At 44.6% G+C, this 18,038-nt stretch overlaps 1 long non-coding RNA gene across 1 annotated transcript; it reads right to left on the reverse strand.

The window, feature by feature from the left end:
* Nucleotides 1–1,706: 1,706 nt before the first annotated feature.
* On the reverse strand, nt 1,707–17,784 carry LOC138848221 (uncharacterized). Its single transcript, XR_011386040.1, has 3 exons — nt 17,676–17,784; nt 4,569–4,716; nt 1,707–1,764 (listed from the first exon to the last, which is right to left on the reverse strand). It is a non-coding gene; the product is annotated as an uncharacterized lncRNA (long non-coding RNA).
* Nucleotides 17,785–18,038: the final 254 nt, after the last annotated feature.

Genomic DNA, 18,038 nt, shown 5'->3' on the forward strand with positions numbered 1-18,038 from the left:
GGAGTTGGGCCATCCTCAACTACTTTCCCAAGCCATAGCAAAGGGCTGGATTGGAAGTGGACCAACTGGGACTCAAATCAGTGCCTATATGGGATGCCAGCACCACAGGCAGAGGCTTAACCAACTATGCCACAGCAAGGGCCCCAGATCCTCTTCTCTGGATCCAGCTCCCCGGTTTTGTCCTGGGAAAGCAGTGGAAGACAGCCCAAGTCCTTGGGCCCCTAAACCCACCTGGGAGACCCAGAGGAAGCTCCTGGCTCTTAGCTTTGGATCAGCCCATCTCCAACTATTTTTGCCATTTGGAGACTGAACCAGTGGATAAAAAATTTGTATGTCTCTCCTCTCCCTGTAACTATGCCCACCAAATAAATAAATAAAATCTTTTTTTAAAAAAAGTCTCTATATATTTCCATCTACTTCTCATTCTCTCTCAAGTATATAAATACTTTAAGATGGCAAAAGATTGGCCAGCACCATGGCTCACTAGGCTAATCCTCTGCCTGCGGCACTGGCACACCAGGTTCTAGTCCTGGTCAGAGCACCAGATTCTGTCCTGGTTGCTCCTCTTCCAGGCCAGCTCTCTGCTGTGGCCCGGGAGTGCAGTGGAGGATGGCCCAAGTCCTTCAGCCCTGCACCCGCATGGGAGACCAGGAGAAGCACCTGCTCCTGCCTTCGGATCAGCGCAGTGCACCGGCTATAGCACGCCAGCCGTAGCGGCCATTGGAGGGTGAACCAATGGTAAAGAAAGACCTTTCTCTCTGTCTCTCTCTCACTGCCCACTCTGCCTGTCAAAGAAAAAATAAAAAGATGGCAAAAGATTCAAGTCAAAGACTAGAGAATCGTCTTAGGCTCTGACTATAGTTTATGCCATTGATAAATGGAATAATTTGCCTGAAACATAACTTTGTGGAGTCTGAAGTAATCCTGCATTTGTAGACTCACTGTGATAAAACTATGGAGAGTTATTTAAGGAGCTGCAATAGATTCTATCCTCTACACATTTTCTGATCTAATCCATGAAGCAAGTTCAGCCTCCAAAAGCTTTTAAAGACACTCTACTTTAATAATTCAAAATATCATCTTTTTAATTTTTTCTGATGTAGCAAATTCTTGCCAAAGTTTGAATTCAAACCATGTAAAAAGTCTTGTGGCTATGGCAATAAACAAAATTGAGACCAATGTGAATTCAGCTCAGATGGCTTTAAATCTTGAAACCATTCTTACTTTATTTAATTTTTTTTGACAGGCAGAGTGGACAGTGAGAGAGAGAGACAGAGAGAAAGGTCTTCCTTTTGCCGTTGGTTCACCCTCCAATGGCCGCCGCAGCTGGCGCACTGCGGCCAGTGCACCGCGCTGATCCGATGGCAGGAGCCAGGAGCCATGTGCTTTTCCTGGTCTCCCATGGGGTGCAGGGCCCAAGCACTTGGGCCATCCTCCACTGCACTCCCTGGCCACAGCAGAGGGCTGGCCTGGAAGAGGGGCAACTGGGACAGAATCTGGTGCCCCGACCAGGACTAGAACCCGGTGTGCCGGTGCCGCTAGGCGGAGGATTAGCCTAGTGAGCCGCAGCACTGGCCCATTCTTACTTTATCTTATATGAATCCTGATTCTGAATTATATTTCTTTATGCTTTTCCAATTTATTTAAAAAATCTCATAAAACTCTTAACATACAATGTGAAAGAAGCTGAGGAATAAATAACCTACCAGCAATATATTTATTTTTGTCGGTCTTGGCCACATGTAGATGTCTCTAGAATCTTATCTGCAAGAGAAATATTGGCTCAGTGACAAAAATGAAGTGGCCTCCCTGTGGGGGAATATAATCTTTACACATGGGAAAAACAGAAAAGATGCCAAAAGAGCACACACAAGACTACCAATCACTTTGATTAAACATAAACTATTGTTAGATAACCAAAATATTAATGTATTACCAATTCTGTAAAAAAAAATCCTTGTCAGGCCTGTCACTATGGAGTGGTGGGTAAAGCCATCTCCTACAGTGTGGGCATCCATGTGGGCACCAATTTGAGTCCCAGCTACTCTACTTCTGGTCTAGCTCTCTGCTATGGACTGGGAAAGCAGTGGATGAACACCTAAGTCCTTGGGCCCCGTGCACTCACATGGGAGACCTGTAAGAAGCTCCAGGCTACTGGATTCCAATCAGCCCAGCCCCAGCAATTGAGGACATATGGGAGTGAACCAGCAGGTGGAAGGCCTCTCTCTCTCTTCCTCTGTCTCTGTAACTCAGCCTTTCAAATAAATAAATCGTATAGAAATAATTTATAATGTTCATCACAATTGTTCAAATAAATAGCAGTACACCAGAAATTATGATTTCACTAGAATCTATATACACAGAAAATTACTCAGGCAGTACTTAAAACATCTCTTGCTTTTATGTATCTCAAATTCCTTAAAAGTATCCAGCTTGAAAATTAGTTTTTGGCCACAAGTATATGTATAGGAAAAATTGACAGAATCTACTAGCACAGCTTTCTGTAACTTCCACGTGACACTCCTCCCTGTATCCAAATCTTAACATAATTCTCCACCACACAGACCCCTGACATTTTCCTGTTCACTTGTTCTAGCCCATGAGATGACCATAAATATGATATCAACATAGTTTGTAAAGTATTTTACAGTTGGGAGTGTGCCTTCTTGTACAGTATTCATGTGGAGAATCCTGAGACTTACCTGATGGACACCTGGGGCCTAGGTCAAGGCTGTGCAAGTCAGGCATTGGAAGGGTAGGCATTATGATGCAGTAGGCTTACCTACTTCTCTGGACATACCACATCACAGAGTGCCTGGTTTGTGTCCTCATTATTCCACACCTCCTGCAAGTGGTTTTTGTTTGTTTGTTTATTTGTTTTAAAAAATACTTATTTATTTGTTTGAAAGGCAGAGCTACAGAGAGGCAGAGGCAGAGAGCAAGAGGCCTTCCACCTGCTGGTTCACTCCCCGAATGGCCATAATGGCCAGAGCTAAACAGATCCAAAATCAGGAGCCAGGAGCTTCTTCCAGGTCTCCCATGAAGGTGCAGGGGCCCAAGGACTTGAGCTATCTTCTACTGCTTTCTCAGGCCATAGCAGAGAGCTGGATTGGAAGTGGGCAGCCAGGACTGGAACCAGTGCCCATGGGATGCTGGCACTGCAGGTCATGACTTTCCTATTACAGCACAGCACCAGCTCAAAAGTGTTCTCTTGAGTCAACAGATCATGGCTCAAAAACTTGGTTTCCTGCCATCTGAATGGGAAACCCACATAGAGTTCCTACCTCCTGGCTTTCATAGATGTAACACTCGCTATTGTGGGCTTTTGCAGAGTGATCCAGCAGATGGAGAACCTTTTTCTTTGCCTTTCAAATAAACAAATCAGTAAAAAATTATCAGTATGTGATATGGAACAATGGGTCTCTACCACCACTGGTTAAAGCCAGAGTTGCTCCACTTCCAATCCAGTTCTCTACTAATGCACCTGGGAAAATATCTGAAGACAGTCCAACTACTTGGACCATTTCTATCCACCTGGGAAACCTGGATAGAGTTTCTGTTTTCTGGCTTTGGCCTGGTCCAGTCCTAGCCACTGAAGCCATTTGAAGAGTGAACCAGCAGAAGGTATTAGATAGAAAGATAGATCTGTCTCTCCCTGTCTCTCTATGAATCTGCCTTTCAAATGAACAAATAAATAAATAAATTTTAAAAAATATATTGGTGTGAGTTAAGCAATCCTGAAGGCAGCAGCCTCAATTAAAGCAGTAGACAACTAAAACAGGTGATTTGTGATTCCAGGTGCCAGCAGCATATGGATGGCCTAGCAGAGGCCACCCCAAAATGCTTACTAACAATTACAAATGAAATAGTTGAATTTTATACCTGCACAATTCTTCTCCATTTTGAGTGCAAGAGCCCAGAATCTTGGACCATCTTCCTGTTTTTTCTCAGAATATTAGCAGGGGGCTGGATCAAAATTTGGGCAGCCAGGACATTAACTGGTGCCATATAGGATGCCAGGGTCACAGGCAGTGGCTTCACCTGTTATGCCTCAACACAGGCTGCAAAACTGTTTTAATCTTATACATCTATTTGAGCACTGTACTGTGATTTATTTGTATTTTACAAACCAGCAAGCAGTAAAAGCATGAATTGTTTACATGTTAAGTAATGGAAAATAGATTCACACTAAATTTTGTAGCATATAAGTATCTGATACTAAGTGTGAAAAATCTGTATAATGCCCACATTTGGATACACAATCCATAGAGATTATTAGGGAAAAAGTGTAACCATGAACAAGGAAAATTCTTCCAAAACAGTGTTTGTTCCAAATCAACTGTGGTTTCTGAAATGGGTCTCAAAATACAACTTTTAAAATAAATGTGGTAAATTAAATAACCCTACTCAAACATAAATAAATAAACCAGAGTTCGTGACATCTACAAATCATTTGATATTTGTCAATGCACTTCACTATAGCTCTAGATATCAAATATGACAAACTACATTTCACATTAATTAGAAAACACTTTTTTAAAAAAAATCATAGTAGACAAGACACACACCCTGGTATTTGATGTGAGCATCCCAATCAGCAGCTTAAACTGATGCAGCACAATCCCTGCCCCACAGCTCCTGGTTTTGTTTTAGCCCAGACTCAGTTGTGAGCCTTGGAGGAATCAGCACATGAAAGCACTGTATCTGTGTCTCTGCCTAAAAGAAATAAAAGGATAAATTAAAGAAATATACTATGCCCCTTATAAGCAGGATGCAGCTACAGAAGAGATGTTGACTCTACGCCCCTCAACGTCCCTTAGGATTAAGAGAATGGGGTCTCTGAGGGAAGAATGTTGTAGGCAGGCATATAGAATAAAATTGATTAGATGTGTGAGCTAAAAGACCACACTTTCAAGATGCCCCTGTGTGACCTCATACCTCTACCTGGCCACACCTGTGTACCCGCCAGCCAATCAGGTTAATTAACCTCTCCCCTTTGGAAATGGATTAAAAGTCTGGGACATGGTGTCCTTCTCGCCCCCTTTCCTTGGCCTTTTGCCAGTATGGGGCTTGCTGCGGCCCTGCACCTCCAGGGCTCGTGGACTTTGGGCCACCCACCCCATGCTTCCTGGCCTAGTTGTTCCTCCATGTGACTGGTTCCTAGTACTCAGCATGAATTCAGATTTGCTTCTCTCCTGTAGATAGGGTTCTCACTCTCCTATGCATTTCTTTCACTAAATAAAAGCTTAAAAATGTAAAAAAAAAATTGGCTGCCTTCTGCTCTTTTCCCTATTTCTAAACTTTGCAACACAAGCAACTGCAAATGTGCTCCATTAAAATACATTTGCTTACTGTGGACATTGCAGGGAGGTTTGAGGGTAAGAAATGCCACTTGTGATAACATCATTGCATACTGGAGTGCCTTGCTGGAGCCTGCTTATCCTACCTGATCCATCTTCCTGCTAATGTTCATCCTGAGATGATGATTCAAGTACTTGAGTCCCCCCCCCCCCCATAAACATGGTAGCTGCAAATGCAGTTTTTGGATGCTGGATTTAGCCTGTCCTAGACTCAGCTGTTGCAGGCCCCTGGGCAGTGAGCCAGCAGATGAGAAGGTCTTTCTGTCTCTGCCTTTCAATTAAATGAAAATAAATAAGACATTTAAGAAAAATGACAGCAAAAGAGAACAATTAAAATATCCCTTTTTTTTTTTTCTTTTTGACAGGCAGAGTAGACAGAGAGACAGAGGGAAAGGTCTTCCTTTTTGCCATTGGTTCACCCTCCAATGGCCACTGTGGCCAGCATGCTGTGGCTGGTGTACCATGCTGATCTGATGGCAGGAGCCATGTATTTATCCTGGTCTCCCATGGGGTGCAGGGCCCAAGGACTTGGGCCATCCATCCTCCACTGCACTCCCTGGCCACAGCAGAGAGCTGGCCTGGAAGAGGGACAACCGGGACAGAATCTGGTGCCCCGACCGGGACTAGAACCCAGTATGCTGGTGCCACAAGGTGGAGGATTAGCCTAGTGAGCCACAGCACCGGCTTAAAATATCCTATTTTAATGAATTCTACTATATAAATTATCGTGTTCAATGTGGATTATCTAAATATACCAATTAAAAGAGATTGAAACAGCCAAAATAAAACCAAGACCAACCTATGTGTGATCTGTAAGAAAACATATATATATGTATATATATATATGTTTATATATATAAAAACACAAAAAGATGATCTGATTCTGGGTTAAAGAAAAAATTGGATGCCAGCATTATAGTACTGTATCAAGATTAACTTCCTACTTATGATGCTGGCATCCAGCAGAGTATCAAATATCAGCTGCTCTGTTTTCAATTGAGCTCCCTTCTAATGTCTAGGAAAGCAGTGATGATTATCCTAGTACCTGGTTCCTGCCACCCATGTGGGAAACCCAAATGGAACTCAGGTATCCTCCAGATGAAGAGTTAGGGTCCTGGCTTAGGCCCAGCCCAGCCCAATCCAGCCCATTGCAGCAATTTGCAGAGTGAACCAGAGGATGGAAGACCTCTTTCTCTGTCACTCTCCCATTCAAATAAATAAATATTTAAGAAAGAATAAATTTCATTTGCATATGAAATGTGAAAGATCTGCATTACAACATGGTGACTCCACCATCATCAAAAACAACTACATGATAGAATGCATATGGTGGTGAGGTTTATTTCACTTCTACACACATATTTATCACCACTAATGTGTTAAATTATTCCATTTTTTTCAAGTGAAAATATGTAAGTACATTATGAGTAGGATAAACACAAATATAGCTTCAGTTCTGATTAGGATTTAGGTCAGAAAAATTTTAAGTGTTACACAATGAAACTGAAGGCAGTTTTCCAAAAGGATAGTACACTGTTTCCTTAGCATCAATCTGTGCAAAGTAAAATCCATACAACTGAATGGGCATTACAGATACATCAGTGGTAATCAGTACAAATAAATATAAGTGGAAATACCAAGTCACTGGAAACTGGTATTTAGTAATGAATAATCAGACATGCCAGTTACTACTAGATGGAATAAGGAAATAAGGTCATCCCAGTGTTGACAAATCACAAAATACACATCAATGAAAATTTAGTTAATCCCTCCACTCTATGAATACTTCATATTAAATTTGAATTTATCCACAACCTGTAGCCTAACAATATTTTTCTCAGTTATTTAAAATATTTGCCATGCATTAGCACTGGTGGGGAATTAAAAAAAGTAACAGTCACAGACATCAAATAATAATCTAGAAGAAAGAAACGTTCCATAACTCCTGGAACCACTGACATGAACTGCCTGAACAACAACCTAGAATAGAAACATCTGGGGAGGCCGGTGCCGTGGCTCAATAGGCTAATCCTCCACCTTGTGGTGCCAGCACACCAGGTTCTAGTCCCAGTCGGGGCGCCAGATTCTGTCCCAGTTGCCCCTCTTCCAGGCCAGCTCTCTGCTGTGGCCCGGGAGTGCAGTGGAGGATAGCCCAAGTCCTTCGGCCCTGCACCCGCATGGGAGACCAGGAGAAGCACCTGCTCCTGCCTTCAGATCAGCGCGGTGCACCGGCTGCAGTGCGCCAGCTGCAGTGCGTCAGCCACGGCGGCCATTGGAGGGTGAACCAATGGCAAAAGAAGACTTTTCTCTCTGTCTCTCTCTCTCACTATCCACTGTGCCTGTCAAAAATAAAAATAAATAAATAAAAAAAACATCTGGAGAAAAAACACTCAAGGCAAAAAAGGAAAACATCTTTTTAGTGTAAAATATCAATAGTCAGTATCAGCATTCTGAAAAGTTGAGAAGCCAAGAGACAAACACAAGCAAAATTCTTCTTTGGAAGAAGCAGACCGTAAACTACAAAAAGAACCACAAAGAATTAGACTTGGTCACTTCTGAGGACAGCGGCGGAAGAAATCAGGAAGACACCTGAACTGACAAATGCCCATTCATTCACTTGGGTAAGCATTCTGTGGGTGTTTATATTTTTATGTAAAGTCAGCGGAAAATAAGTGCTACTGAACAATAATGAGGCCCTTGCTTCTCGACAACTGGATTCATCAGAGAGGAAAGCATTTATTTCAAGAAGCCGGCATCTTGGGGAGAAAGATCTCTTCATCTAAAACATGCTCTTTCCACCCAACAAGCCAGCAAGAGCTGTTTCTAAGAACATGGGTCGAGGGGCAGACACTGTGGTATATGGGGTAAAGGCAGCCAGCAGTACCACTGTCACATATGGGCACCAGCTGCTCGGCTTCTGATCCAACTCACTGTGAATGCAGCTGGGAAATCAGTGGAAGGTCACCCACATGCTTGGGCCCCTGCCACCCCCTTGGGAGACCTGGGAGATGCTTCTGACTCCTGGATTTGGTCTGGCCCAGCTCAGGTGATTGCAGCCATGTGGGGAATGAACTAGCTGATGGAAAATCTCTCTCCATCTCTTCCTCTCTCTCTCTGTACCTCTTCGTTTCAAATAAAATAAATAAATCTTTTTTTAAAAAAATGGGTAGCTTCAGATGGAGGTTAGAAATCAAAGGGATTCTATTTAGTTGACAATTTGGCAGCTGTTCAGGCTTTGCGCTAATAAGTGCTCATCTGGGGATATCCAAGGCATCAACCAGGTGAAGATGTTTTGATGGGGCTGAAGCTCCTTTGTTAGCTGGGTCAAAGCCTGCTATTCTGGGCTGGTGCTGTGGCACAGCAGGGTAAGACACGGCCTGTGCACCAGCATCCCATATGAGATGCTCCTTTTCTGACCCAGCTCTCTTCTGTGGTCTGGGAAAGCAGTAGAAGATGGCCCAAGTCCTTGGGCCCCTGAACCCATGTGGGAAACCCAGAAGAGGCCCCTGGCTCCTGGCCAGCTCAGATCTGGCCATTGTGGTCATTTGGGGAGTGAACCAGTGGATGGGATACCACATAGGATCCCTGATCATTATAATAATCACTTACATAATATTAAGTCAAATTATGTATAAATATATTAAGTATATTGAATATTTAAGTAATAGACATAGGCATTTAAAATATATTAAAAATCTCAACTCTTAAAACTCAGTTTTCTAAACCCAAAGTCAGAGAATACATGAGATAATCTTGACAAAACACAAAATTTCTTTCCCTTCTGTAATAACCAAAAGGTAAAGAAAATTCTTTTGTGCTGTGTTTCTTCTAAAGGGAAGCTCCTCCAGATTACTTAGAAGTTAAACCCAATGGAAAGGTACCCAAACTTAGACACTGGAGGCTGTGAGCATTCAACATTATAAAAGAATGAAAAAACTTAGAAAAGATTACACCTGTTGCCAGTACTGTGGCTTAGCAAGTAAAGCCACCGCCTGCAATGCTGTGATCCCATATGGGTATCAGTTCACATCCTGGCTGCTCCACTTCTGATCCAGCTCTCTGCTATGGCCTGGGAAAGCAGCAGAAGATGGCCCAAGTCCTTAGGCCCCTGCATCCCTGTGGGAGACCAAAAAGCTCCTGGCTGCAGCTCAGTGCAGCTTTAGCAATTGTGGTCATCTGGGGAGTGAACTATCAGATGGAAGACCTCTCTCTCTCTCTCTCTCTGTCTCTCTGTAACTCTACATTTCAAATAAATAAATGCATCAAAATTAAAGAAAATAATACACCTTAGAAACAAAAGCAGAAAAAGAATCCCATAGACCAATTTAAATACATCTAGAAAAGTCAGGTGTAGGGGCCAGTGTTGTGGTGTGGAGTGTAAAAGCCACCACCTGTGACACTGCATGCACTTGGGAGACCTGGAAGAAGCTCCTGGCTCCTGGCTTCACATCAGCACAGCTCTGGCTGTTGCGGCCATCTGGGGAGTGAACCAGCAGATGGATGACCTGTCTCTCTCTCTCTGCCTCTTCTCTCTCTGTGTAACTTTGACTTTCAAATAAATAAAGCTTTTTAAAAAATTAGGTGTAAAGATCAAGTACTCTTATTATCCTTAGTCTCCTAAGATAAATATTACTCTTTCAAGATTAATTTATTTCCAAGGCAGAGTTACAGAGAGAGAGAGAGATCTTCCATTGGCTAGTTCATTAGCCAAATGGCCACTACAACCAGAACTGAGCCAGGCAGAAGCCACTGCCAGGAGACTCATCCAGGTCTCCCACATGGGTGCAGGGTCCCAAGGACTTGGGCCATCCTCTCCTATTTTCCCAGGTGCATTAGCTAGGAGATGAATCAGAAGTGGTCCATGAGGAATCAAACCAGTGCCCATATGTGTTGCTGCCATCACAGGCAGCATCTTAACATCTTAACCCGCTGTGCCACAATATCAGCTGTAAAGACAAGCATTTCTCATGACAGGCCATAACTAAACAATAAAGGAGGAGAAAATAGCTTATAAGAGATGGGTAGTTGTTGGAAAGGAGTCAATCAAATGGAAATTGTAAGAAGCTGCAGTTGAGAAGATGGTTGAAAATGTTATTAGAGGGGCCAGGCACTGGAGCGTATAGCAGGCTAATCCTAGGAAAGCAGTGCAAGATGTGCTTGAGAATGGGAGACCTACAAGAAGCCCCTGGCTCCTCTTGGATTGGCTCAGCTCCAGCCATTGCAGCCATTTGGGGAGTGAACCCATGGATGGAAGACCTTTCACTCTGCCTCTCCCTCTCTCTATCTCTCTCAAAATTTTTAGGCACTGTGGTATAGAAGGTTAAGCCTCCTCCTCAGTGCCAGCATCTCATGTGGACTCCGGCTCAGTTGAGTCCCAGCTGCTCTACTTCTGATCCAGCTCTCTGCTAATGCACCTGGGAAAAGCAGAGGAAGGTGGCCTAAGTACTTGAGTCCCTGCAGCTGTGTGGGAGACTCAGCAGGTGCTCCTAGCTCCTGCTTACTGGCTCCTGCCTGACCCAACCCCCACCCATTGAGGCCATTTGGGTAGTGAGTCATTGGATGGAAGATCTCTTTCTTTTCCTCTCACTTTGTATTTCTGCCTTTCAGATAAATAAATCTTTTTTAGAAAGTTAGCAGACTTTAAAATCAAATATTAAAAATCTCTAGCAAATATTTATCATTAATATTGATATTTTCTTAAAAAAACTTTACTGATTTAACATAGAGGACTAAATCCTAGTTTTATTTATTTGAAAGACAGAGTTACAGAAAAATAAAGCCAATGAGAAAGAGATTGTCTATCTGGTTCACTCCCCATCCATCTACAACAGCCAGAGCTGGGACAGATTGAAGCTGGGAGCCAGGAAAATCCATGTGGTTCTCCCACATGTGTGGCAGGGTTCACAGCATTTGGGCCACCTTCTGCTATCCCAGGCATATTCGCAGGGTGCTGGATTAGAAGTGGAGCAGCTTGGACTCAAAGAAGCACTCTTATGGGATGCAGGTATGATAGACTGCATTTAACCTATGATGCTGCCTGCCCCCACTCTGAAAATTTTTAATGTCAGTGCCAGTGTTGTGATGTATGGGTAAGGCCACCACCTGTGATGCTGGCATCCCATATGGGCACTGGTTCATCTCACAGCTGCTCTACCTCAAATCAAGCTCTCTGCTAATGGCCTGCAAAAGCAGAGGAAAATGGCACAAGTGTTTAGGCCCCTTCTACTGATGTAGGAGACCTGAATGGAGCTCCAGGCTCCTGCCTTCAGTCTGGCCCAGTGCTTGATTATTACAGACATCTGGGGATGAACCAGTAAATGGGAGAAGTGTGTCTCTGTCTCTCTCACTCAGCATTTCAAATACGTAAATAAATCTTTCAAAAATTCTAAACTTTGGGATATTGACTTAGAATTATTTCTTATTGGGGCTGGTGCTATGGCATAGTAGGTTAAGCCTCCACCCACAGTGCTGGAGTGCTGGCATCCCATAAGGACACTGGTTCAAGTCCTGGTTGCTCCACTCCAATCCAGCTCCCTGCTAATGACCTAGGAAAGCAGTGGAAGGTGGCCCAAAGTCCTTTAGCCCCTGCACCCATGTGGGAGAGTGGGAGGAGGCTCCTGGCTTCTGGCTTGATATCTGCAAGATCCAGCCATTGCAGCCCTCTGGGGAGTGAACCAGTGGATGGAGGATCTCTCCCTCTCTCTCTCTCTCTCTCTCTCTCTCTCTCTCTCTCCCCCCTTCTCCCTCTCCCTCGCTCTGTTATTCTGCTTTGCAAATACTTAAGTAAATAAATCTTTAAAAATTATTTCTTATCCTTGGTAACTTACTGTTTAGTGAAAACTTAGCAGGTAATTTTGAATGGTTATATGTTAACAACTTATGAAAACATTTACCAAAAGGCCAAATGCCTTCTATATATTTTAAGAAGCCAAGAGTACATGTATTTAGAAAAATCTATCTTTTACATTTAGCAATTCAAAAAAAATTCATCCTACTGCAGAGTAGTCCTTGGTCTCTCTAGCTGCTACACTGCTTTATCTCTCTGCAGCCACTGTAAGTCAGAGATGCTCTTATCCCTGGGCAGGAAAACCTGAGGTCTATTACCTCATGTCAAATTGCATAGGGGCCCCAAATCAGTAATCCATCCCATGATCACCTTGAGGAGAGGATCTGGGTTGCGCATGGCACAAGCATCATGAGCCATCAGGGGTGGCATTCCCTTTCTACCCAGTCATCCTCCTCACCTTGCACAGCTCGTACTGGGCATTCTCTTCAGTGTGTGTTCAGTTTGTATACCACCTCCTGCTCATGTCTGCCACCATGTGGCTTCTGCTGTGATGTAGTGAACAGCAAGATGGCCCTGTGGTGTCAAAGATCAGGCAGAAATGCTCACCTGTCTGCTTGATGCTGATGTTTGCTCCATCTCACACATATCCACGAATCCAGCAAGGCTTGCAGCATCAGTTTGAACCTCACTATGGATTCTGACCCAGCACTGCATACATTATCTTCTCTACTTCCTCTCCAGTCAGTGTACACTTGAGTCCATTTCTCAGGAAGATGAGGAGAGGGAGACATCCCTTAAGTTGCAGGGACCTGATGATGCACAAGGTGCCACAGCAAAGACCACCAATTCATTTTTTAGCCATTATACTTACATTGCCTGAGAAACTAACATATTAGATAAGTATGGTTATTCTCTTAAGTCATGATCTTGCCACAGAACAACTTTAAATTGGACTTCATAGGAAGCAATGAACACTGCATCATCTTTTCATCTATTGTTTGTGCTTAGGTGAAAATTATGTTTGGATTTTAAATAACACAAATAAGCACAACCAACTTTTACACATATAACAGTACACACATATAATGCATAGCATACATTATGACACAGAAAAATATAGAAATCTCTGCAACTCTTTAAATCTTTTAATCAGGCCCTATGGCACACCATGTGGGTAGCCAATTGCACAGGGATGAATGTTGGTAAGAAGAAAGAGCTTATTTCTAGAAGCTGGCATCTTGGGGAAAGAAATTTCTCTCTTTTTTTAAGATTTTATTTATTCATTTGAGAGACAGAGCCACAGAGAGTGGGAGAGCCAGAGAGAAAGGTCCTCCACTGCTGCTCCCCCTCTTCGCGGAGGAGCAGAACAGGACCCTGCGCTGTTCTTTGGTCTGCTCGGCCCTCCCCGGGTTTGCTGCTGGTTCTTCCCGGGTTGGCTGCCGTCCCTTCCACCTCCGTGGAAGGGCGGTTCCCCCTGCCACTTTCCCCACTTCCGCAGGGGAGTGGCACACCGCCGGCCGGCTCTCTCAGGGGCTGCACAGGTGTTCCTCTTAGATGTTCCCCTTAGATGTTCCTGGTGCATGTTGTCTCTCCTCCTTTATAGTCCTCTTCCACCAATCCCAACTCGGCTGCCCACACGCCGAGTACACTGCTCTCCTCCAATCAGGAGCAGCTCAGTCAATCAAATTGGCGAGAGGCAGCTGCGTAGAAGTTGTTACTCCCTTCTCAGTGCCATATTGTGGGAGAGCAGATGCATAGAATAAGTCTTAATTCCAGTAACTTAGTCTAGTCCGAGTTGCTCCCCACACTCCACCAGCTGGACCACCCCCAAAATGGCCACAATGGCTGAGGCTGGGCTGATCCAAAGCCAAGAGCCAGGGCCTTCCCCATATCTCCCACATGGGTACTGGGTCCCAAGCCCCCCGGGCATCTCCCACTGCATTCCCAGGCCACAAAGCAGAGAGCCAGATCAGAAGAGGACCAACAGGGACATGAAACAGTGACCACATGGGATGTCAGCACTACAGGTGGAGGTCCAGCTCTATATGCCACAGTACAGCCCCAAAAGAGAGCTCTTGATATAAAATGTAATATCTGTTAAAGGGTTAATTTTTTAAAAGATTTATTTATTTATTTGGAAGTCAGAGTTACACACAGAGAGAAGGAGAGGTAGAGAGAGAGAGAGAGAGGTCTTTCATCCAAATGTTCACTCCCCAATTAGCTGTGACAGCCAGAGCTGTGTCAATCCAAGGCCAGGAGCCTGAGATCATTCTGGGTCTCCCATTTGGGTGCAAGAGCCCAAGGACTTGGGCCATCTTCTACTGCTATCCCAGACCATAACTGCTAAAGGGTTTCTTAAAGGATAAGGGTAGCTTCAGGGGGAGGTAAATAAAACAATGAGTCACCTTAATTGACAATATGTAAATGCCCAAGCTTTTTTCTGATGAGACCTCTTAACCAGGGGGCTCAGCATCAGTTGGTTGGAGGCTTCTTTGTCAGCTGGGGCAAAAGTCCACCATTATACAAATGCTACTACTCACCAGAGTAATTCAGGCAATATACAGTATCAGTAATTGGTTTTTGCTATATAAAATGTGAAAAGGAAAAGGGAAGGAGGATGGCTTTAGTATGGTTACAACTCCTTTTTAAAAGCTCCAATCAACTGAATATAATTACTTCCTGCTGTTAGTAACCTCAATTAACCCTATTGTTCTCAGGGGAAACCTGAAAAATTTACTTGAGCATTTAACTCGGAAAGCAACTCCAGTCACAGTGATGGTACTGGACACTAACATACATAAAGATAATTATATCCTCATTTCAGATTCAGTAGGCACTCTGTTGGAAAAACATCTTTTATTGCTTTATTAACTCTTGTTCCTCACAGTCAATTTTATCAGAGGCATTTGTGGAAATTTGCAATAGATTTAAAAAAAAGTTTTTTTTAAATTTATTTGACAGCTAGTCGGTGAGAGAGACAGAGAGAAAGGTCTTCCTTCCATTGGTTTACCCCCCAAATGGCCACTACAGCCGGTGCTGTGCCAATCTGAAGCCAGGAGCCAGGTGCTTCTTGTCTCCCATGTGGGTGCAGGGCCCAAGCACTTGGGCCATTCTCCACTGCCTTCCTGGGCCACAGCAGAGTTGGACTGGAAGAGGAGCAACTGGGACTAGAACTCAGCACCCATATGGGATGCCAGTGCTGCAGGTGGAGGATTAACCAAGTGAGCCATGGTGCTGGCCCCTATGATAGATTTTTAAGAGATCAGGGAGCCCCAGGGTCTCTGCTCTACCACTGGGCTGAGGCAGAGCTGAAGCTCCTGCTTTTTCTAAATTGACAAGGACTCCTAACCTGTCTCCTTGGACATCAACAGCCACAGACACAGTTGCTGGAAGGGTTAAGGGATTTAAATGCTTACTCCATCCCATTTACCAGAACTCTCACAAAACCTCTACTGTTAGAAACCCACTGACGCTGTGGCATTTTGGGTAAAGCAGCCACCTGCAGTGAGTGCCAGCATCCCATGTGGGTGCCCATTGGGGCCAGTCCTGGGTGCTCCAATTGTGATCCAGGTCTCATGTGGCCCTGGGGGAGCAGTGGAGGATGGCTCAGGCCCTTGGGCCCTTGCACTGGGTGTGTGGGGGGGGGAACCCAGAGAAACCTCCTGGCTCCTGGATTCGAATCAGCCCCAGCTCTGGCCATTGCAGCCATCTGAGAAGTAAACCAGTAGATGAAGGACCTGATGGAACAAGGAACAAGGACATAAACCTCAGCCATTCTCCTGCATTGAACAAAAGAGATAAACATTGGAATGTATTCTTTGCCCTAGAAACACAATTGGAGGGCCTGCGCTGTGGCATAGCAGGTAAAGCTGCTGTCTGCAGTGCAGGAATCTCTTATGGGTGCCGGTTTGAGTCCTGGCTGCTCTATTTCTAATCCAGCTCTCTGCTATGCCTGGGAAAGCAGTGGAAAATGGCCCAAGTCCTTGGGGCCCTGCACCCATGTGGGAGACCCAGAAGAAGCTCCTGGCACCTGGCTTCAGATCGATGTACCTCTCTCTAGCCATTGTGGCCATCTGGGGAGTGAACCAGAGGATGGAAGCCTTCTCTCTCCCTCTCTGCCTCTCCTTCTCTCTCTGATTACTCTTTAAAAAAAAAAAAAAACCCTCAAATGGGTCTTACACTGTGTTGTCTTCATACTCCACCCCTTACAGCCACCTGAAAGACCAGTTCCAGGAATTCCCCTCTGCCTGCTGCCCCCTACCTCACCCCCATCCCCAGCCTTCCCTAGGGGTCAGTCAGGTATTCCATCATGGGTATGTGGACAGTTGCTGTTGGTCACCCAACTCTACAGATTTATTTTCCCTGAATGAATTCGGTCCAGCTATAAATTCATACACTACCTCCTCTGTTCTGTTCCTTTTTTCCTAACAGGACCCCCCCCCCACCTCTGCCTCTCTAACTCTGCTTTTCAAATAAAATAAACATTTAAAAAAATCCCACTTAACAACCACCTTCTCTTAAATTTAACACATATGCAGGCCATGCAATATTACAATAGAACACCATATTTTTCTTAGTCATAAGATCTTAACTATATCCTGCCCAATCAGCCACAATGCAACTCAAGGTGATTTTGGATGGAAATTAAATTGAACCACTCATATTTCACCCAAGAGGAAGAAATCCTCATACAAACAACCAAATGAGTATTCTTCCAAAAAATATCCAAATTTCCTCACAGGGAGGCTGAAGTAAAAATCTTAGAATCTGTCTCCCACACACCAGTACTACAAAAAATGACCTAAACCAGGTCTAAATGCCATGAGCCCAAAGAGCAGAGACAGAAATTTCAGGTATGCCCCTGGTTCAACTTACCCAGTCTCAGAGCTGTTGACTCCAGACACAAAGGGGAGCCATTGACTCCCCGCAAGGTAGCTAACATGACAGCGGGAAGAGAAAGGAAAGTCCCGGAGAGAAAGTGCTCTCAGAAGCTGCGGGGATGTCCCCAGAGTCCCAGCCAAAATGTTAGCTCAAAAGTGGCTCTGGGGTGGAGGTACAAGTGACCATTGCCCTCCTTACTAATGTGAAGGTTTAAGCCACTTGAAAAATACATTCCAGGGGCCAGTGCTGTGGCTCAGTGGGTTAAAGCCCTGGCCTGAAGTGCTGCCATCCCATATGGGCACTGGTTCTAATCCCAGCTGCTCCTCTTCCCATCCAGCTCTGTGCTATGGCCTGGGAAAGCAGAAGATGGCCCAAGTCCTTGGGCCCCTAACCTGTGTGGGAGACCCGGAAGAAGCTCCTGGCTCCTGGCTTCAGATCGGTGCAGCTCCAGCTATTATGGCCAATTGAGGAGTGAATCATCGGATGGAAGGCCTCTCCCTCTCTCTCTCTGCCTCTCCTCTCTGTGTAACTCTGACTTTCCAATAAATAAATAAAATCTTTAAAAAAACAACAAAAATACATCGCGGACTTCTGGGCTAGCTCACCAATGTTGTTTCCAGACACATAATCCGGCTCTGGATGCTCACCGCTTCAATTCGCCATAGCTGAGTGCTGGCCAGAGGAAAGGGTGTATTTCCAGAAGGCAGCTGCAGTCTTGGGAAAGAAAGTCCTCCCAATCCAAAGAAGCCTTTTTCTACCAAACTGCGCAGCACAGAGGGTGTTTAAAGGGACAGGGGTAATTGGAGCATCAGGCTTGAAATAAAACAATGAGTCTATTCAATTGACAACTATGCAGATTTTCAGGCTTTGTTCTGGGGGAAATCCCACCAGACAGTCTGGGGAGTCCAGGGTGTCAGGTGGGAGGTGCTTTCTACCTCAGTTGGGGGAGGGTTCTCTGTCAGCAGGGGCTATGCCTGCCCTTCCAAATCATCTCCTTTTTTTCAGTAGGC

This window comes from Oryctolagus cuniculus, unplaced genomic scaffold (genome assembly GCF_964237555.1).
Source record: "Oryctolagus cuniculus unplaced genomic scaffold, mOryCun1.1 SCAFFOLD_54, whole genome shotgun sequence".
Classification (NCBI taxonomy): Eukaryota; Metazoa; Chordata; class Mammalia; order Lagomorpha; family Leporidae; genus Oryctolagus; species Oryctolagus cuniculus.